Below are 16,743 nucleotides of genomic sequence, written 5' to 3' on the forward strand. Positions count from 1 at the left end.
TTTAAATTAGGTAAACAGCTGTTAAGGATTGGTGGTTAACAGATCTTTTGTTTACTAATTTAAATTAGGTAAACAGCTGTTAAGGATTGTTTTTTAAGGAGGTTAACAGATCTGTTAGTTTACTTTCACCTTTCCTTTTCATTATATTTAATTCTGTTCAGTATAATGTCTCTTTAGCATCATTGCCAGAATTCCCATCTCCATCCCAGTGCCGGTGAAGACTAAGATAAAACCAAACTACAGCTTCTATGATAGTCATCACAGTAAACTGCATAAACTGATGCATCAATGAAATTAACTCAACAAGTAATGCTCAATCAAGGACTCGATTTACTTTGGGAGGAAATGGACATATTGATAGACTCCTCCGATTTGAACTGCCTGCAGAACTTGCCTGGACTATATATCAGTTGCATGCATTGTGAAATATCATCTGATGCAGCGAATTGTGGTACTGCTGACATATCTTTGCTGATGGTGTCACCAGTGATGCAATTTCCTTGCCAGCGCACCCCATGTTAATTGTGGTAATGCTGGCATATCTTTGCTGATGGTGTCACCAGTGACGCAATTTTTCCAAAGGAGCCGTCAATTGGCTTGGTGTCGTGGCATTTCTGTATCCTCCTCCCTTCTACTAGTGATGGTCTAAAATTTGGGGGCCAACAGAGGTGAGGCAAGAACCTCACCCCCCCACTGGCACCAAGGATATTTGGGGGCCAACAGAGGTGAGGCAAGAAACCTCACCCCCCCACTGGTGCATAGGCCTTTCCACAAGCTTGGCTGAATGCTGGACCGGTAGTCAGTGACGGGTTGATCTGATTGCAGTGGATTCAACCTAAGACAGGAGGCTGACGCCTAAAGGTCAGTTTTCCCATGACGGGTAAGAACCATATGTTGAATTGGACAACCTACCAGGCACGGTCCTTAAGCCACATTGCTTGTTGTTTAATTAATCAGAAGGGGGGAGATGCTGAGGGCCATTACCAAGTAGGAAATTTCCTTGCCAGCGTACCCCATGTTAATTTCGCTGTTGACATTGCATGTTAGGTGACCCTGCCCTAGGACGAGGGTGGATCCAGGATTAGGGTGTATCCTGCAGTTTGAGGAAGTATCCCAATCCTTGGGTTTAGGGCGTTCCCAGTTTAAGACCTTGGATTTTAGGGAAGTTCGATGTTGAGGATTATTGCTGCTGGAATTAGGGCGTTCCCGCTGCCTAAGCTCCTGTTGAACTCTCGTGAGATTCAGAGAGCATTTTGGGAAATAAGCCTCGTGGAGTAGGTGAATTGGGTGGGAGGAGAACTGGGATTGCCCCAGAACGTGTGTGGAGGCCGGTGTGAGTTCGGGAATAAAGAATTGCTGTTTGAATCTACAAAGCTGTGTGGTGGCTCGTGATTCTGTGCCCAGCCAAGACTGCGGCAACTTTATACTACAGCAAACTTCCTGCATTCCCAATTAGTAACATTGCTATTCCTCCATGATATATATTCATGTGGGAAAACTTGTTGAGCTTTTGCCAGGGACAGGAGATGAAAAACATCATGTCCTGATCAGCTAATTAAGCTCAGTGAACATTCTTGGAATGGCCCCATAAACTCTAGCTATTGTTTAGTTAAACATCTGAAAAATGAAGGATTCCTCAGTCTTTAGCCCCTAGTTTCTGCTCAAAATCTTAAAGGTGGGTACAGTCTCATTGTGACCCTTCTCAGTGCTTAAGTGAGTGCTAATCATCAAAGTTTGGAATGACATCACAATAGTAACTCTTGTAACCTTTGGATACATAGTGGGCCATATTCTGATGGTAAAATCCTGGCAGGAACACCCGAATGCCAATGATCAGGACAGGAACTGCTTGGTCTGACCCCACTTTGCTGATGTAGCCTGACAGCAGGACAGAGCCTGAAATAATGGGAAAGGCACCAATCAAAAACAGCACAGTGGCAAGTGCAATGACCTTGTAAGGAATCTTAGGAGGTTTTTCTTAAACTGAAGGTCAATATAGCCATTGTCTGTGCTGGAGAGCCTTGAGTATCTTACTTTACTACTGGGGATTCCAGTAGCTAGGTTACCCTGACACAACTATAGTACTATTTTCCTGCCCATCTCCAGTCATTTTCCACATGGAGAAGAACTGTTGCAAATTTAGACCAAAATCAAACAAAACTAGTTTCTGGAAAGCAGCCAACCATTTCAAACCAAGAACTATGCTGTGCTTGCTTCAGGCAATAGCCCTGGCTCCTGACAAAGAGGGCGTGTTGCTCCCACCCTGCCTCAGGTATGTATTACCAGAGCCTTCTACCAAGCTGCCTTCTTGAAGGGAACTTGCCCACAACTAGTGGCCTAGAGGTCCCAGGATGCAAGGCATAGCCAGCCTTACTGATACTCCTAAAATATGCAATTCTACTATAAAAGTTTTAAATAATTATTTTGTTGACAAAACACTAAAACAGTATGTTCTGGTTTGGCCCTCAAGCAAAAATAAGCATAAGAAAAATAAAACTTTCCTATGTGCTATTGTATTGCAATATCCATTAAAAGTAGGATGTCGGGGCTGGGGATGTGGCTCAAGCGGTAGCGCGCTCGCCTGGCATGCGTGCGGCCCGGGTTCGATCCTCAGCACCACATACCAACAAAGATGTTGTGTCCGCCGAGAACTAAAAAATAAATATTAAAAAAAAAAAAAGTAGGGGGCTGGGGATGTGGCTCAAGCGGTAGCGCGCTCGCCTGGCATGCGTGCGGCCCGGGTTCGATCCTCAGCACCACATACCAACAAAGATGTTGTGTCCGCCAAGAACTAAAAAATAAAAATATTAAAAAAAAAAAAAGTAGGATGTCAATAATAGTACTAATAATTTGCTTTACTGTCCAGAACAGAGTTCTGTTTTCAGCTTGTCTTAAGAATAGTTGCCAAGAACAATAGCCTCCTCCTCTCAAATAAAACTAATTTAGTATTCAAATGCCAAAGGCTAGATCTTGTGAATTTTCTTTTTTTTTTTTTATTGTTGGTTGTTCAAAACATTACATAGTTCTTAATATACCATATTTCACAGATTGATTCAAGTGGGTTATGAACTCCCATTTTTACCCCGTATACAGATTGCTGTGTCACATCAGTTACATTTCCATTGATTTACAAATTGCCTTTCTAGTGACTGATGTATTCTGCTGTCTATCCCATTCTCCACTGTCCCCTCACCCCTCCCTTCCCCTCCCCTCCCCTTCTCTCTCTCCATCCCCTCTACTATAAATCGTTTCTTCCACTTATATAATTTTCCTCCTACTCCTCCTTTCCTCTTATATGTAATTGTGTATAACCCTGAGGCTCACCTTCCAATTCCATGCAATTTCCCTTAACTCTCACTTTCCCTCCCGCCTATCATCCCTGTTTAATGTTATTCTTCTTCTCCAGCTCTTCGTCTCTACCCTGTCCTTGGTTACTGCATTCCTGTATATCAGCGACAAATCCTCTGAAACGGAAATGAGGACAACTACTCCATTCACAATATCCCCCCAAAAAATAAAATACCTGGGAATCAACCTAACAAAAGAGGTGAAAGACCTATACAATGAAAACTACAGAACCCTAAAAAGAGACATAGAAGAAGACCTCAGAAGATGGAAAAATATACCCTGCTCATGGATAGGCAGAACTAACATCATCAAAATGGCGATATTACCAAAAGTTCTCTATAAGTTCAATGCTATCTTGTGAATTTTCTATAGAATCACAAAGCAAATATGAAGTACCAGGTTTATTATTACCAGGTTTAGTTGTGATAGACAAAAGTGATTAAATGTATCCTAGAGAGAAACCTTTATAAAAGTGTATGATTCTATAAAGAATCATTAGAAACTGTGAGTGGAAAATTTCCAGAATTAGCAGTATTATAGAATATTTTGAAGCAATTTCTTGAGAAATAGTAAAATCTGGGGCAGACTGTATTGCAGTTAATTACCTATTGTCATAACAGCATGAGAAATATATTTGAGTAGGGATTTCAGCTACTAGATACACTCTACTGTGAGATCTCTTTATTCCTGAAAAATGAAAGTACAGTACTATGGTGCTGACATTAATGAGGCACTTTTCTTGGACCTAGTGGGGGATGCAGTATGCTGTTAAACCAATATATTTTCTAGAGTGTTATCAAGTTTTTATTTTCTGTCAGTATGACAAGCTGGGAAGCGGCAGAATATGCTACAGATTGAGGCATACATATTTGCCATTTATTGAAAAGTAGATTTCTTCTGTAACATTTCCCCCTTCCCAAGAAAGAGCCATACACTATATTTCTTCCATCAATAATATTTTATAGTGTTTCGTACCTAACAAGGCTAAGCACAACAGGAAAATTGGAATAAACATGAGTGAAGTTTTCACTTACATTAACGTTACATATTTGTAGTTTTAGATTTGTTTGATGATTTAATAAGCAAAGTTATTAACCACAAGCCCATTGTTTGTCTTAGATAAATAATACACACAGCATAAAAGTACTCAAAAAAGTGTTACCGCTGTTGACCAGTGAGGAGTCCTTGCTTCCCCAATGTTGAAGAATAACACCAGAAAAGCACACGCCGAGGCAAGGTCAGAGTAGAAATTAGAAGTTTATTAAAGGACAGCAGAAAAGACTTCTCCCGGAGGAAGAAGGGGACCCAAGAGGTGGAATCCGTGGAAGTGCGGTTGTCTCCACTTTTTATAGTTTTGGTGATGGAATGTAGGTTGGAAGGCCCGAGGGGTGGGACACAGGTGGGCCAAAGAAGTAATCTGGTCAGGAAGGACTTCATTATCACTTCTTTGGGATGGACTTTGGCCTAGGGCCTTTTCAGGACTTCATTAACATTCCATGAGTTGTCCTGCGTTTCCCTGAGTCATTCTCAGCATGGTCTCCATTTTAGATTTCACTCGATATTAGACCCGATTTACCTAACTACACTGACTACCTAACTTTAAATCTGGCTTCAATATCCTGGTTACTTATAACAGTGGGGAAGCCTGTTTATCACTCCAGTGATTTGGGGTTTGCAGCTCATGATCAGTTCTTCATTTCATGATTTTTGTAGTTGACATGAAGTTAGTTATGTGGAAAACATAAAAATAAAAGTGGTTTCACTGAATAAAAAGAAATATTAAAAACTTCCTGCTTTCTAAGAATATTTTATTAATATGAAATATCACATAATAGAAAATATATTTTTCACAACTGAGACATGTTTTACAGCTTTTTAAAAATATTTCCACAAGTGTATTTATTCATAACATTATGAAGTGTACACTGATACACTGATTTATTGAAGTTTATAACACATGGAAATGTATGGCATATTGTTATTTTTTTTGACGTATCATACATTTGAATCAGATGGGATATAATTTTTGAATAAAATGGACAGATAAAATTTATATAAATTCAAAGTTTCTTATGTGATTTATATATATAAATGAGGGTGGAGCCCCTATGACATAATTACCTTCTACTATGTATGTAATGTGAAATGTATGTAATGTGAAATGATCGATACAACCAAACTATTAATATATTATTATCTCAGGTGGTTGCTTTTTGGTTGAGAATATTTACGATCTTCACTTTTAGAAAACTTGAAGTGTATGATACATTATTAACTATTGTTACCATGCTGAATATTACTCTCCAGAACTGGCCTCCAGAACTTATTCATCTTAAAACTGTAAGTTTTTGTCCTTCAACTAACATCTACCCATTCTCTTCACTCCTCACCCTGAAAACTACGATTCTGCACATTATGAGTTCAACTTTTAAAATTTCATATATAAATGGGATCATATAGTACTTATCTTTCTATGACTAGCTGATTTCAATTAGCATAATGTCTTCTAGGTTCATCCATGTTGTTGCAAATAGCACATTTTCCATCTCTTCCCAGCCTGAATAAATATCCCACTGTGTGTGTGTGTGTGTGTGTGTGTGTGTGTGTGTGTGTGTATGAGAGAGAGAGAGAGAGAGAGAGAGAGAGAGAGAGAGAGAGAGAGAGAGAGATTTTCTCTAACCGTTCTTCTGTTGATGTACAATTAAGTTGATTCCATGCCTTGGCTTTTGTAAATAATACTGGATAAATAAGGGAAGGCAGCTATCTCTTCAAAATAGAGATTTTATTCCCTTTGGATAAAATACAATATACAATGAGTAGTGGGATTGTTGGATTATATGGCTTCAAAAAATTCCATTCCCTCTGATAATTAATTTATAAGAGTTCCTTCTTCTACATTCTGACCAATACCTGTCATCTTTTGACTTTTGATTAATAACCACCCTAACAGGTTTGTGGTTATATGTTGTGGTTGTGATTTGAATTTTCCTGATGATTAATGATGTTAAGAAACTTTTTATGTGCCTGTTGGCCATATATGTGACTTTCTCGGCAAACTATCTATTCAAGTCTAGATAGTTTCATAAAAAGGATTATTATGATGATGATGATTGTTATTTGCTAGTGAGGTATATGAGATCCTTATGTTTTGAATATTAACATCTATTATGGTTTGTCTCCCAGAGTTTCATGTGCTGGAAGCTTGGTTCCCAGTATGGCAGTGTTGAGATGGTGGGCACCTTAAGAAGTGGGGCATAGTAGAAGGTAATTATGTCATAGGGGCTCCACCCTCATGCATAGATTAATGCTGTGCCTTGGGTTGGTTGGAGATTTCTTCCCCAAGGGCAAATAGAGTGGAAGCTTGCTCATCAATCACAATGTTAAGAGGTAGTGGGACCTTTAAGATATGAGGCATAGTGGGAGGTCCTTAGCTCATTGGAATCATACCCTTGGGATGGATTAAGATACTTCTTATGAGGCTCCAGAAAGTCCCCAGTATATAACTGGCTTTCTGTCTTACCATATGACCTTTCCCTCTTTCACAAGTTTTTACCATTGTGATGCTATCCGTCATGAGGCCCTCACCAGAACCAAGACAATATCAATACCATGCCCTTGATCCTCAGAATTTTAAGCTAAATAAACTTATTTTCTTTAGAAGTTATCCAGCCTCTAGTGTTTTATTATTTAGACTAATACATGCTGTCTTATGAGAGTGGGTCAGGTCTGGTAGGAGTGGATTAATTCACATGAAAGCAGATTGCTATGAAAAGAGTGATCCTGGCCTGTCCCCAGTCTCTGATTTCCATGTAAACTCTTCCACATGTGCTCCTGCCATTTTTTTTTTTTTAAAGAGAGAGTGAGAGAGGAGAGAGAGGGGAGAGAGAGAGAATTTTTAATATTTATTTTTTAGTTCTCGGCGGACACAACATCTTTGTTGGTATGTGGTGCTGAGGATCGAACCCGGGCCGCACGCATGCGAGGCGAGCGCGCTACCGCTTGAGCCACATCCCCAGCCCTGCTCCTGCCATTTTGATGCCATCTGCCATGAGGTCTACATCAGACCCAAGAAGATGTCTTGCTCTAACTCTTTATAAAATTCCCATCTTCAGACATTTTGTTATAGTAACACAAAATGAACTAAGACACCTCTTATCAGATATATAATTTGCAAATATTTCTCCCATTTCCTAGATTGCCTTATCATTTTGTTGACTCCTTTTCTCAATCCAGCAAAGCCAATCTGAGTCAAGATCTTCACATTTGTTTCCCCTAGGATAGTGCCCTGAAATGCTCAAGTTAGTGTGCCTTCTCCCAATCTTGCAAAGTCAGCTGGCTGACTGTACTGCACACTTATACTCACAGCCCACAGATGTGTATTTGCAGAGCTAATCTGGTGGAGAGCATAAAGCACACAGCATGTTTGGAATGTTTTGTGGTCCACGTGGAGGTGTGTTCTGCAAGGGAAGCATCCCAAGCAGCTCTGAGGCAATCATCCTGATGGAATCTGCAGAGTGATTAGTAGATTTTTTGGGGCTACTTTTCCCTGTTCCCATCCTCTCCAACTATTCAGCTGTGCCAATTACCTCAGTATTAGGTGGGATGAGGAAGAGCTGGGCCTCTTGGCTGTGTTTCACACTCAATAAGCTCTGATTGTGGGAAAGTGTTTTCTTTCTTGTGATTTACTGTCAGTGAATTGCCAAACAAACCAAAAACCAATTAGGTATAACACAGGATGCCTGTAATTTCTATTTTCTGCACTTGTAGCTTGACATTTTAATAAACATAAGCTTACTCTCTGATGAACCAGGTTTAATTTAAATTATTTCTGTCTTCTAGAAGCTTACTGATATTGACTTTCTACTTGTCTAAGGACTGGAATTAAACATGTGCTTTCATGCCAAGCTTCATTTCATCAGCTCCTGAAGGAGCACTTACTGTGCAATTGTAACATTTTTTATTAAGTCTTCTAGGAATTACCCCATAGATTGAAATTAAGAATAGCCAAAGGGAAAGTGTCTCAGTCTATTTATGCTGCTATAACAAAATTTATAAAGAACAGAAATTTATTTCTTACTGTTCTATAGTCTAGAAAGTCCAAGATCAAGCTACCGGCATTCGGTTTCTGGTAAGGGCCGTTTTGCTGCATCCTCACCTAGGGGAAGAATGGAAGGGCAAAAAGGGACCTAGCTAGTCTCCTTGAACCCTTTTATAAGGCACTAAAGGTTCCACCTCTTAATATTATTGCATTAGGAATCAAGTTTTAATAAGTTTTGGAGAGGACATAAATATACAAACCATAGCATTATTCCCTTGGCTCCCTCCAAATTCATTTCTCACAAAATGCATTCATTCAGTGCCAATATCCCAAAAAGTCTCAATTCATTCCAGCATCAACTTTGAAGTCAAAGTCTGAAGTATAATCTAAATATTAATTAAATCATTTATGTATGAGGCTTAAGGTGTGATTCATCCTGAGGCAAATTTTTTTCTCACTGTTGAGTCTGTAGAATCAAACAAGTTAGGTGTTTCCAAAATACAATAGTGGGAAAAGCATAAGGGAGACATAGGTGAGAAGAAAGGGACAATGGTTCCCAAGTAAGACCCAAAACCAACAAGGTAAATATTAAATCTTGAAGCTTGAGACTAACTTCATGTCCTGCCTTCTGGGCACACAGGACAGGGGTTGGGTGCACATGGCTCCAGGAGGGCCTGATTTTGCTGGGTCCAGCGCATGAACACTTTTCATGTGTTGAAATCAGATACCGGAAGCTCTCCCAGGCTGGTGTTCCATGCTAGTAGCTCCACAGGTATGGGATTTTGCTAGGTAGTCCATCCACTACAACTCCACTAGGCATTACACTTATGGGAACTCTCTGAAGTGGTCTTGACCCTCAGATCTGCTGAGCATCTCCCTAGTGGAGACACTCTGTAGTGGTCCTGACCCTATGGCTCCACTGGGCATTTCCATAGTGGAGTCTTTCTGCAGCAGTCCTGCTCCACTGGGAAATCTTTGTCTAAGTCCCAAGGCTCTCCAGGACATTCTTTGAAACTAGGATGAGATAACCATACCTCCACAGATTGTGCACACTGCATGATTATATCATGTGGATGCTGCCAAGCCTAAACACTTGTGCTCTCTGGAGCTTGGGCCCAAATGAGTCACAGCTATCTGATCCCTCACAAGAAATACTCTTAATGCCCCATTGATAGCAATGTAGGCTTTTCTAGCATGCACCTCCAAACTCTTTAAGTCTCTACCCGTTACCTAGTTTCAAAGCTACTTCCATACTTTCAGGAATTTGTTATAGCAATGCCCTACTTTTCAGTACCAATTTCTGTCTCAGTCTGTGTCTGATGCTATAACAAAAATGCCTTAGGTTGGGAGTTCATAAAGAATAGAAATTTATTTCTCACAGTTTGGGATATTGTGAGGTCCAAGATCAAGGCAACAGCATTTAGTGTCTTGTGAGATCCCTTTTCTTGTACTCTCACATAGGTGAAGAGTAGAAGGACAAAAGAAGAACCAACTAGTTCTCTTGAGCCCTTTCATACAGCACTAATTCTATCCATGAAGGCTGAGCCCTTGTGGCCTAATCACCTCTTAAACACCCCAACTCTTAGTTCTGTTGCATTGGGAATTGTCAACATGAAATTTGGAGGGGACACAAACATTCAACCCATAAGAGACAATAATCTTCATTGGAAATTCTATAAGTGTCCCCACTTTGCCTACGTGGACTTGTAATCAGTGACATTCTATTTAGTATGAGCGGAGTGTCTTTGTGACTATATTTGCATTTTTGAGATGAAGAACAGAGTGTCTCATTCACTACTGAGAGATAAGGATTTCAGAGTTCAAAGCATGGAGGACATTGGGAAAGTCAAACTTTTTATAATTTTTTTATTTGTTTCAATTAGTTACACATGACAGTACAATGATCTTGACATATCATATATTTGAATCAGATGGGATATAACTTCTCATTTTTCTGGGAAAGTCAAACTTTAATCATGTTTCACTTCATGTCTAGCCAGGTATACTTAGGAACAGAAGTACAACTCACAGCCTAGTCAACTCCACTCAGGAATTTTTTTTTTTTAATTTGAGGCATCAAAAAAGTACAGATGGTACATTCCTTTGTGTCACAGATGAATGATTTGTTGAGGGCAGGCTAATTTATGTAGTTTCAGTGGCCCCTCTTTGCCCCCACTCTCAATAGTATCCTTATGCTACTTAGAACTGAACACCACAATCTGAACCTTATTTCTGGCCAAAACTCATCATGTTCATTGATTTAGTCTTGTAGCAATTTATCCTCCTTACATCATTCAAACTTCAATACCAGGCAGAAGACTGCCACTAGTGTTGTCCTGCACATAGATAAATATCTCACTCTGCACCAAAGTCTGACTCATAGAGTTATAGCCACTGCTCTCTTTTTAAAAAAAAAAATATTTTTTAGTGTTGATAGACCTTTATTTTATTTATTTATATGCAGTACTGAGAATTGAACCCAGTGCCTCATACGTGCTAGGCAAGTGCACTACGGCTGAGCCCCAGCCCCAGCAGACACTGATGCCACTGCTGCCTTTGTACTGATACTCTTGGTAATCCACTCATATTTCTTTTTTTTTTCTTTTTAGTGGTCCTGTTTAGTTATATATAACATTAGGATTTATTTTGACATAATTTTAAAAGTATGGAATATGATTTGTTCCAATCCAGTCCCCAGTGCTCCCCCTTCCCTTCCCTCCTCCCTCCCCCTGTGTCCCTCTCTCTACTACACTGATCTTTCTGTATTTCCATTTAGTCTTTTTAACAATTAGTGTCTTGTGTATATACATGATGGTCAGATGCACTGTGATATATATATATATATACATGTGAAAGTTAGGTCAGATTCATTCCTCTGTTCTTCCTTTATCATGTCCCTTCTCTCTCCCTCTCAGTCCCCTTCATCTAGTCTACCAATCTTTCTTCTATTTTAATGGAATCTCCTCTTCCCCTCCCCCCTTATTTTAGACTACTTTCTGCATATCAGAGAGAATATTCAACTTTTGGCTTTCTGAATCTGGCTTATTTCATTTAGCATGATAGTCTCTATTTCCATCCATTTACCACCAAATGTCATACTTTCATTCTTTTTTATTGCTGAATAATATTACATTGTGTATATATACCACATTTTCTTCATTAATTCATTAGTTGAAGGGCATCTGAGTTGCTTCCTTAGCTTGGCTATTGTGAATTATGCTGTTATAAATACTGATGTGGCTGTGTCACTATAATGTGCTCATTTTAGATCTTTCGGCTATATATCAAAGAGTGGTAAAACTGGATCATATGATGGTTCCATTCTTAGTTTATTGAGACATCTCCATACTGCTTTCCAGAGGGGTTGCACTAATTTGCAGTGCCACCAACAATGTATGTCCCACTCATATTTCAACATTCTGCTCCTGGTCACATCTGCTCACACTCACTACCTACATAGCCAAGTACTCTGCTCAGTACCCCTAATTCCTGTTTTATTTTAAAAATCTTTTTTTTTTAATTTTTAAATAATATATTCACGAGAATTGCCAAAATAGTACAGAAAGGTACTGTATATACTTCCCCCAGTTTCTCCGAATGGCATTTTCTTACATAACATAGCACAAAGTCAAAACTGTGAAATTGATATCAGTACAATCAATCAACCATATTCAAATACAGCCAGTTTTACTTTCAATCATCTGTATGTATGTATCTCACCCTTGTAGAAAATCATTTGACTACAGATGTAAAGATTTTTTTAAGATTTAATTCTGTTTCATCTGTGTGTGTGTGTGTGTGTGTGTGTGTGTGTGTGTGTATTTAAGCATTACACTCTTTTGATTGTTGGTAGCTTTGTATTAAGTTTTGAAACCAGAAATTGTGTCTTCCAACTTTTTTTTAAGATTACTTTGAGCATTCAGGTCATTTTCAGTTTCATATGAATTTTTTTATTGTTGGTTGTTCAAAACATTACATAGTTCTTGATATATCATATTTCACACTTTGATTCAAGTGGGTTATGAACTCTGCAATCTGTATACGGGGTAAAAATGGGAGTTCATATGAATTTTAAGATAAGCTTTTCCATTTCTTAAAAAAAAGATGTGATTTCAATACAGATTGCATTGAATCTATAGATTGCATCAGTAGTATTGCCAATCTTGACAATAATAAGCCTTCCAATTCATGAATACTGGATGCCTTTCAATTTATTTAGTTCTTCTATCATCATGTTGTTTTCCTTGTTCAAAGCATGCACTTTCTTGATTTAATTTATTCCTAAATATTTTATTCCTTTTTATGCTACTGGAAATGGAATCATTTTATAATATTCCTTTCATATTAAGTATGGTCAGTTCATAGGAATATAACTGATCTTTACATGTTGATCTTGTACCTTGAAACTTAATTCATTTATCATCCCTAGCAGTTTCTTTTTTGTAATATATTTTGCGATTTACTAGGATCATGTCATTTGTGTTTAAAGATAATTTCACTTTTTCCTTTCCTCTTTTCATGCCTTTTATTTTTTTTTTCCTTGCTAAATTGCTCTGGCTAGAATTTCCAGTTAAATGTTAGCTGAGCATGGTAGTGCATACCCATAATCCCAGCTACTTGGAAGGCTAATGCAGGAGAACCACATGTTTGCAGCCAGCCTGGTAACTTAGCAAGATCCTATCTCAAAATAAAAAAATAAAATAAAAAGGGATGGGTACGTATCTCAGTGGTAGAGTGCCACCGAATTCAATCCCCCATACCACAGAATAATAAAAGAGCATTTCTAGTGCAATACTGAATAGCAATGATAAAAACATCTTTGCCTTGTTCCTGAACATAGGGGGGAAAGGTACAGTCTTTCTACACTAAATATGAGTTGTGGGTTATGTATAAATACTCTTTTATACTGTTGAGAATATTTCTCTTACTCTGAGTGCTTTTAAAAATAAATATTTATTTATTTTTTTAGTTTTAGGTGGACACAATATCTTTATTTTATTTTTTTGTGGTGCTGAGAATCGAACCCAGTGCCTCACGCATGCTAGGCGAGCATGCTATCACTTGAGCCACATCCCCACCCCCCTGAGTGCTTTTTTAATCATGAAAGTATGTTGGATTTTAAAAAATTGCATTAATAGAGATAATTATGAGTTGTTTTTCTCTTTATTCTACTAATATGATGTATTACATTGGTTGATTTTTGCATGTTGAACCACTGCTATGGTTTGAGCATTTTCCCCAATGGTTCCTATGATAGAAGCCTAGTTTCCGCTGTGTCAGTGCTGAGTTGGTGGAACTTTTAAAAGGTGAGGCCTAGTAAAATGTTATTAGGTAAGCCTATTAATATGCTACTGTAATTGCTTTACTAATATTTTTTAGGACCTATATTTATAGGGAGTATTGGTTTATAATTTTCTTCAGATGTCTTTGCTTTCATATAAGGGCAGTGCTGGACTCAGAGACTGGGTTATGAGATATTACTTTTCTATTCTTTGGGAGAGTTTTAGAAGGATTTGTATTCTTTTTTAAGTGTTCAGTAAAACTCACCAATAAAACCATCTGGTCCTTAGATTTACTTTGTTGGAGGCTTTTGCTTACTGATTCAAACTCAAGGTCAGAACTCATAGTCCAATTTTTATCAAGTTAGTTTTGTTAGTTTATGTCTCATTAGGAATTTACCCGTTTTAGGTTATCTTATTAGTTGGTAAACAATTGTTTATAATCTTCCATTAAAATCCCCTTTTCCCCCCTGTATATTCTACAGTCATATTTCCAGTTTCAATTTTGATTTTAGTAATTTGAATCTTCTCTCATTTTTTTCTTGACAAGTCTAGTCAAAGATTTATGAATTTTGTTATCTTTTCAAATAACCTATTTTTTGTTTCTTTGATTCTCTCCATTACATTTTTTATTCTCTGTTTTATTTTCACTCTAATCATTGTTTTTTTTTCCTTATGGTACTTAACTTGCTTTCCTTTTTCAGTTACTTAAGGTATAAATTTATGTTATTAATTTAGAATAATTCTTCTTTTCTAATTTAAGCATTTATGACTATAAATTTCTCTCTGAACACTCTTCTTACTGCATCTCATGGGTTTTATTTGGTTTTCATCTTTATTTATTTCAAAGTATTTTCTAATTTTACTTATAATATCATTTTTTGACTCATTAGTTTTTTAAGGATGTGTTATTCTGTATTTGTATATATTTGTGAATTTTTCCATTATTTTCTATTAAGGATTTCTAGTTTCATTTCATTATACTCAGAGAATATACCTTGTATGATTTCAATATTTAAACACATTCTATGCTGTGTAAAAGTGGCAAAAGTGGACACAATTTTTTTTGTTCTAGATTGTAGAAAACTTTCAGTTTTTCCAATTTCTTATTACATTAGCTGTTAGCATACTATAAATGGCTTTTTTCATGTTGAGGCAGATTCTTTTTATATCTTACTTGTTCAGTATTTTTACCATAAATTGATGTTGAATTTTATCAAATGCCTTTTCTCCATTTATTGAGGTGATCATTTGTTGTGTCCTTCATTTTATTGATGTATATACATTTACTGACTTATATAAGTTGAACTATCCTTGCTCCCCTGGGATGAATTCTCATGATAATGGTGAATAATCTTTTCAATGAGCTGTTGGATTTGGTTTATTAGTATTTTGTTGAGAATTTTATGTCTATGTTCATTAAGGATATTTTCCTACAGTTTTTGTTTCTTGTTTTGTCCTTGTCTGGTTTTAGTATAAGGGTAATGCTGGTCTTACAGGATGTATTTGAAACAATTGACACCTCTCCATTTTTTTTTCCAGTTTCTTGAAGCAGGAAATTGGTTATTTGAAATCATTCTACTTGTTTGTTGTAGATACACATTGTTATAAACCACCTTTCTTAGTACTGGGTTTGTTGTTCTGTTGTAGGACAGATGAGGCTGGATATGGAGAAATTAGCACATTTATTGGCTACAGCCAGGTCCAGCAGGGGTGGGTGGGTGTTCACCACAATCAATCCCTCTGAACCCTGAGTTCAGAAAGTTTTAGAACTTTATACCCAGTGTGTAGGTGGGGGGAGCTCAGAGGTTCACAATCTGCAGAAGTCCACATAAAAGTAGGGTTTTTTCCTATTGTTCTGGGCAACCAGCTCAGGTCAGGTTTTACAACAATAACCCCAAGGATGGTCTCTGAATCAGTGCCTATGAGAGGGAGAGTTCCCCCTCTACTTTTCCCACCAGCTGTTTTCCCTGGACCTAATTCACCATTTACTCTCATCTTTTGAATTGTAAAGGACTTTCCCTAGGATCTAACTATTGTCCTTTGAAATGGAAATACCTCTGTGAAGGCCTTGAGTTAGTCTTTCTTATTGCACTCTGCTTCTGCAAACATACCCCCCCACACACACACAACTCTCTTACTGAAATTCTTGCTGAAAGTCTAAGAACAATTATGGTGAGGGTCTCTGGAAGCTTAATTAAGATTTTCTATGGAGGAGGGGGTGCCACTACAGTATCCTATAGGTTTTGGCATGCTATGTTTGCAATGTTCTTTGGTTTCAAGAAATTTAAAAATTTTATTCTTGATTTCTTCCTTATTTCATTGGTTATTCAAGACCAAATTTTAGACTTTTTAATGTATTTTAGATTTTTCCAAATTTTAAAATTATTTATTTCTTATTTTATTTCAATGTGGTCAAATCATATTCCATGATTTGAATTTTTAAAAATTGATTGAGTCTTGTTTTGTGGCCTACCATATGATCTATCATAGATAATATTCCTACCATATGGTCTACCCATGTGCTAATGAGAAGAATAAGCATTTTACAGCTATTGATTAAAATGCTAGTTAGATAGATGTTTATAATTCCATTTGGTCTAGTATGTAATTTAACTTTGCTGTTTCTTTGTTGATTTGCTGTCTGGATGACCTGTCCATTGCTGAATATAGGATGTTAAAAGTCCCCCTACTATTATTGTACTGAAGTCTATATATCCCTTTAGATTTAAAAATATTTGCTTTATATATACATATAGGATGCTTATATATTTAGAATTGTTATTTCCTCTTGTTGAATTACCACTTCACCATTATATAAGGAACTTCCTTGTCTTCTTTTTACTGCTTTTGATTTAAGGTATATTTTAATTGGTATATATAGGGCTACTCCTGCTTTCTTTTGGTTTTACTTTTACATGAAATGTTCCTATTCTTTTCTTCACTTCCAGTCAAATGTGTGTCCTTAGAGGTAAAATGAATTTCTTATAAACAGTTTACACTTGGTTCTTATTTTTTTTATCTATTCCATCACTCTATATCTTTAAATTGGGAAATTTTATCCATTTACATTTATGA

Source organism: Spermophilus citellus (assembly GCF_964194105.1).
Source record: "Spermophilus citellus genome assembly, chromosome: X".
Lineage (NCBI taxonomy): Eukaryota > Metazoa > Chordata > Mammalia > Rodentia > Sciuridae > Spermophilus > Spermophilus citellus.